Here is a 6,510-nt window from a genome sequence, read left to right as displayed (position 1 = left end):
GTACAGGTGTGTGTGTGGCACACAGGTCTGCTGATGAACTCTGTACATGGAGAAAGACAGGACAGATGTGTACTGTCACTGTCTGGTTCCATCCTGCCATTCCATCAGGATGCAGTGACACCTCAGCTGACCCTCTGTAGCCAGCTAAGATCTTACAAAGCAAAGCGGTTCTGCCCTGTGCTTTGCCAAGGAGGCTGTGCTAGACAGCTGCTGGCCCTGAGGGCAGAGAGGAGGTGTTGAGTGAGAGTGCAGCTGACTTCTGGCATGGTAAGGAAACATTCTGAGAAATCTGTCTCAGGATACCTTAGATTTTTCTCCTATGGGACTCCAGCCACCACTAAGTTTAACTCAAAAGCTAGCATTAGGCTATTAGTTCAAGTGCAGATAAACAAAAAGTCCTGTAATCACCCTTATCAACACGTACAGATGTGCTTCTTAAAGCAGCAGGTTGCTTAAAAGTAGTTATAAAGACTTCTCTGCAATATGTTGTATCCTGACTCATCCATTCTGAGCAGCAGCTTCTACAATTAAACTGAGATTAGTTAATCTGAGGGGCATTCCCAGAGGCATTTTTAAACTCACAGAGCATCTCTGCTTTTATTCAGGCAGACTATAAACTCTCTGCATCAGCGTTTCCATGTGGAAAGGATCTGCACTGGTTCTGGCCCTTCCATGTAGTTTGCAATAAATCTACAAGACCTGACAAAGTCTATTTCAAATTTCTGGAATAAGTAAAAAGAGAATTCTGCTGAACTCTCACAAAAATATGCAGGGAACATTATTCAAGATAGCTACTCTCAGCACAGGAAATCTGTCACTGCCCCCACCTTTTTAAAAGACACAGGAAGTAATTGCAATAGCTCTAGGTGTCAGGGTCACTAATTACAAATCTAACTATCAGCAGAACAACTGGGCAAAAAGCATCAGAGAATGAAACAGCGGGGGGGACAGAGAAGAGGAAGGGTAACAGCAGGGCAGCAAGAAAGGCAATCCAAAGAACTACTGTTGTAGAGGTAAAAAGAGCAGCAGCAAACACATTGCACAAGGTGAATCCTAGCGGACAGGGTCTATGGCAGGAGAAGGGCTCTTACTCTGGGCTTCAGAGGGATGACATGAGCTGGTTTTCTCCCAAACTACAGCTTTGTTGAGCTTTTCCAGCCACACCCACATAAGGTCTTTCCACTACATGCCCCCTCCCTACCAAACTGACGATAGTATTTTGGCCTGCCCACCCTCTGTGCTCACCCCTTCCCACGCACAGCAGCATTCCCGGGTTGCTGGTACTGCTGGGGTGTCTGTAAGGGTGGCTGAAAGTGAGAAAATGTCCTAGGAATTGAGCACAGCCTACAGAGAAAGATGGTTTCTCACCTCCCTTTCACCCAGGTAACTTTTGAGATAAACACAAACAGAGACACACACATATTTAGAGAGGAAAAAAGAGAACAGTAGTCTGCAAATGAGTTAAAAAATTATGTTAACTTGCACATACACATAGTCTGTGGATTTAACTGGTGCATTAGGAATAATGTAACATACCAAAATGTTTGTTCAAATTACTTTGAACCTTGATATTCCCTCAGTTCTTCTCTTTTCTGGTCTGTTCCCTTCATTCACACACTGAGCTTTGTCAGCTACCCCTTTACAGCAGCGCTGACAGAGATAACACCTCATTCTGCAATCCTCCTTTCAAGAAAAACATATGCTATTCACTCTGCCTTCACCATAAATGGGGCTGTGAAATAGCTTGACTCCTTAGCCAGTTGGCTCTATTTTACCATTTTAGTTTTTATTAACCTTCTCCAGTTCAACACTGGTGGTATACTGAGAAACTCCGTTAACTACTGTGATTTGAACTAGTTCACATTCACTGTCTTTTCAAGTTATTCAGTCTAAGTTATCTTGCCATAAAGCTGCTGAGAAGCAGAGGAACACCTGAGATTTATTGCCCAATGCCATTCAAACTTCACAAAAAGCAGTTGAAAAAAGACCAAACCCCCAGTCTTTCAGGTAAACAAATATGTTCTCTTCCTTCATAGGAATGTGTTATTACACTGCCTCTTGTTCCCCTTGCTCTTTGGTCTGAAATTTCTGCTAGATCTCAAAATTAATGGATAAGGCTTTCTAAGGCTTTCATGGGGAGGCATAACACCACAAAGCATCTGTTTATAAAATGAAATGAGTGAAAGAAGCCTAACTTCATTTTAAAAGCACCACATGTGCTGCACTGGAAACAACTCAGATGGAAAAAATGTTGAACATTTGATCATAGAAGAGTGAATCTATGCATGCAAGACATTTTGTGTTCCCTTTAGACAGTGACTGAATGACTCTTTGCTATGTGGGTTAGTATCTGGCATACAACCAGTAGTCCATTATCAAAGGCATGAACTAGAAATTCTGTATCTTAAGATAGATGCAGCAAACAAATCCCAAACCTTAAACCTGGGGAATGTTTCCCACTGAATTTTGATGTACCGACTGAGATTCTGGATTGTTTCAGATTTTGGAGAAATTAACCTTCTCATTCCAGAGACGTAAGGTTTTTCTCAGTAGTTGTACGATGGTGGTACTGGTTGTGAGGTAGCTGATTTGATTGTATTAAAGAGGTGTTCTCCAAATAGAAAACTATTTTTAAGCTTTTTTTTTTCATTCAAATACTTGAATAAATCTGAAACTTTTAAATGGACAGGTTATGTCCAACATTCACTTTTGTTCACCAAAAAAAACCCCCAAAAAACCCAAACCTTAGTTTTACTTTTGCTTTGTGTTTTATATGCAAGAAAAAACCAGAAGCGGAATGTGAGAGAACTTTAAGATATAAGCCTCCATTGGGTTTATATATACATTTCTGTTAACACAGAACATGTGCTCATCTCATTAACAAAATCCTGTTATAAAATACTACAGCTGTACATAGCCATTACTGGACATAAATTCAGATAACATGTCCTATTATGTTCAATCAGCTCACACTAATGTTTACACACAGAAATTCATAAAAGATACTCTCCCTTGAATGTCTGATCCCACTGAGGGCAAACTAGAGTTCAATAAGTTTTAAATGAATTAACATGCATTAGTTATGCACTAAACATGGAAATGCCATTCTCTTTGTCCTCTCCTCCCATCTCCCCATTTCTAAATGCCTCATTTTAGGTCTCATCTACCCTGTATGCTCCTTTGTTTTTTCAAGTGTAGTCTGTGTTACCAAATAGGACAAAATAACTAAAAATTTTTATATTTACAGAATTCATTTACAAATTAGTCAGAGTAAGAGGGATAAAAAATTAACATTTTCCTCAATAAATAGTGTACCATCAAAGTTATTCAGAAACCTATGAAGTCCTGCTGTCACTTGCCTGACTGCATTTTGTCCTTGACTTTCCTGATTTTTGTATCATTTAGTTACTCTAAAAATACAAGGGGGGGATCTTATAATTTTAAATTATTTCATTTTCAGGTCAATTGTCTGAATCATAATCAGCTTTCTGTTGTGTTCTTGCATTGTCCACTCTTGTGGACTGTTTCTCTCTGTCTAGTTACAACATCTCAACAAACAATGAAATTTAAAGGATTCTGAAGAACCATGAAAACTCTGCTTTTCTTTCTTACAGATATGGAGCATCAACAGAATAGTGAAATTCTTATTTAAGAATGAAGATAGGAATCACTTTATTGCAGGCAGTCTCTTCCAGCAGTCCAGTGTCACACTGTCTGTGACAATGATGGCAACTATGTACTGTTGGAATGCCATAACTGGCAATGTGGGATTGCTTCCTCCTGGAGTTTTCTTTACAGCTGATTCATGGACAAAAGGAAGGCATTTCTTTTGCCTCATCAAATCTATATCCCTTGGTATGGGGTAACCAGTAAACTCTGCTTTCACTGTTGATAAGCAAGAGAGGTGTGCACAATTTTTAATGATGAGGCATGTGCTCACTGAGGAAAAACTGCCAGCATACTTGCTGCAGCTCTTCCTGTGCAGATATTAAGCAGCCCACTTGAAATTCAAATTTTCTATTTTATTAAGCATTTTGTTTTTCCTATCAGGAGTTCCAGAAAATGAGGCAAGAAGCAAAAACTCTGTGGAAAACTCTGTGGCTTCCTAGTCCTTTGAAGATAAGAAAAGGATACCTACAACTAATCATAAGCATGTCAGCCTGGAAGAAAGAATAAAAATTTTATCTGGCTGTCTGGTCACTATAACTGCCTAAATAAACGTCATCTGACCAATGCTGCTCTTCTGCACATAGTTTTGGGATGAAGAATGTTAAGCTTTAAAACAGCTGCTGTTACTGAAAATAGTCTCTTAGTAAGAAAAGGCTAGTGCCTGTGAATGCAGTGGGTCTGCCTCTCCAGAGAGCCCTATTTCACTGAGCACACACAGAGTTAAAGTATAGGTGGAAGAGCACTGACCTCCAAACAACATAGTTTTTCATTAGCAGCATTTCTAAAACTGTTAGCATGAAACCAGAGCATCTCTCAACCACTTCTGGTACACCTTCAGAGTTTGAATTCACAGCCCAATCTTCTGCTAATCTGAAGCTACAGCCTGCAGCCAGATAGACCCTGACTCAGTCTGAGCCTAAATCTAGTTTGCTCCCAGTCCAACCACCTTGAGCAGCCAGACCTGCACTGTTTATTCACTTGAGAAGGAAGTTTATTCACCCAAGCAAGGAGCTATGAGATTTAGGCTACTGATATACTTAAAGTCAGGCATATGTTTAGGTCCTGCTGTACCAGAAGCTCAGGGCTGAGCCCAGCCACTCACCCTCCCCTTCCAAATCATTGGTTAAAGAGTAATACAATACAGACTAATTAGCATTAAAAGTTTCTTTTTCCTGTTGTAAGGATCACAGACCCCAATGGCAAGGAATAAGGGGAGTTTGTCAGGAAAGGTTGTAAAAAGGAGCAGAAATTTGAAAATATTGTCACTAACTGAAGCAAAGAAAATGTCCCTGCATCTCTCCTCTTACACTCATGGCAAGGTCAAACGTTCTTTGTCAAAATCTAAACAAAACATACTAATGTATCCCTCATGTTTCTTATGCTCTTCGGTTATTTTTGAGGAAATGCAGTTGATGCTGGTGAGTAACAGTGACCTAGCTCAAACTATATTGGATTGTCTCTGTAACAAAGTACCAGATGTCTTTTGCACACAAAGTTCTTTACTAGGCCAAGAGAAGTGTAACCAACTAGAATAGAAAGCTCTTCTCTCAATCTCACCAACAGCGTTAAGAGTTGACATTAAAACCCCACAGTTACTTTCAGAGCAATATTTTGAGCACTTTAGCCTAGAAGTTATAAATGGTTTTCTGTGTCAAATTCAGCTGTAAATAAAATTCATTCTAATGTTAGCTAGAAAAAGTGGAAACATAGTGGAAGTTTTGCATATTAGCAGCAGTTACTTGTTTTGAATGCCATGTGCAGGAAAAAATACGCTGAGATATTTCCCCTATTTCTTCTTTACTTGCTAAAGTCAAAAGTTTGTCATAAAAGGCAAAACCCAAACTGTTTTCAACGACCTTGCAAACACACACATTTCCTGAGGAATTTGTGACCACTGAGGCTATGTGCAAGTGGCCAAAAATCCTGAGGAAATGCCGTCATATATTTAATCTCAGAGCTTCAAAAAGTTAGCGAGAAAGCTATTTCAGTAGCATAATATTGGACAAAGAAAACTATCTTTTGTTTGTTTCTACAGTGTATCACCAAAGCTTTTTGTAGAGCCCCAGACTGCAAAGTTCACTCAACAGTACATAAAGACAGACAAGTAACACTACAGGGACACCCATCCTATACCCCAAAGTCCAGGATATGGGGTTCACACAGCTATTCCAGAGAGAGAGCAGGCAGCTAAGCCAAATACTCCTTCTCTGTCCAGTTCTAAACTCTGTCTTGCAACATCCCTGTTGTTCCTCTTCAGATGGTCTTCAGACAAACAATGCCACCTGCTAAGAGCAGCATGCAGGACTCTTTTTCAGGGAGGCAGTTATCCAGACCTGGAAACACCCATTACCAGAAGGACCTAAAAGCACGAGTCATTATGATGCATAGCAATGCTTCCAAGGTAAACAAGGGGCTGGGGAGGAGAAGGGGTTGGAAATTCAAACCAAATAGAGTGACTTTGCAAAAGATAGAAGTGTTCAGACATTAAAATGAGGTAACTGCTGAGGTAGCAGCTGAATGCTTAAAAATATGCACAAACACAGGGTGGACATTGTCTTCAACACAATTTATGCCACAGGTGAGTTAACGGGAACTGAACTTGATTTAGTAGCTGAAGCCTGTGTCCTCCTGCCATGGAGGCTGTCCCTAACATACCACTGCTGCAGTTTTGTTTGAACTGCATTTCACATAGTTCCACAGTCAGCAAACATCAGCAGACCTTAAGGATCCCTCCCCTTCTGATACAGAAGGAGAAGGATCTCCCTGCCCCTATGAAGACAGGAGCTGGAAAAGGAGTTGGAAAGAGAAAAGGTAAGCAAAGGGACACTGCTGCAGACAAGA

Source organism: Geospiza fortis, unplaced genomic scaffold, assembly GCF_000277835.1.
Source record: "Geospiza fortis unplaced genomic scaffold, GeoFor_1.0 scaffold162, whole genome shotgun sequence".
Taxonomy (NCBI): Eukaryota; Metazoa; Chordata; class Aves; order Passeriformes; family Thraupidae; genus Geospiza; species Geospiza fortis.
Note: the sequence above shows the minus strand (reverse complement) of the source record.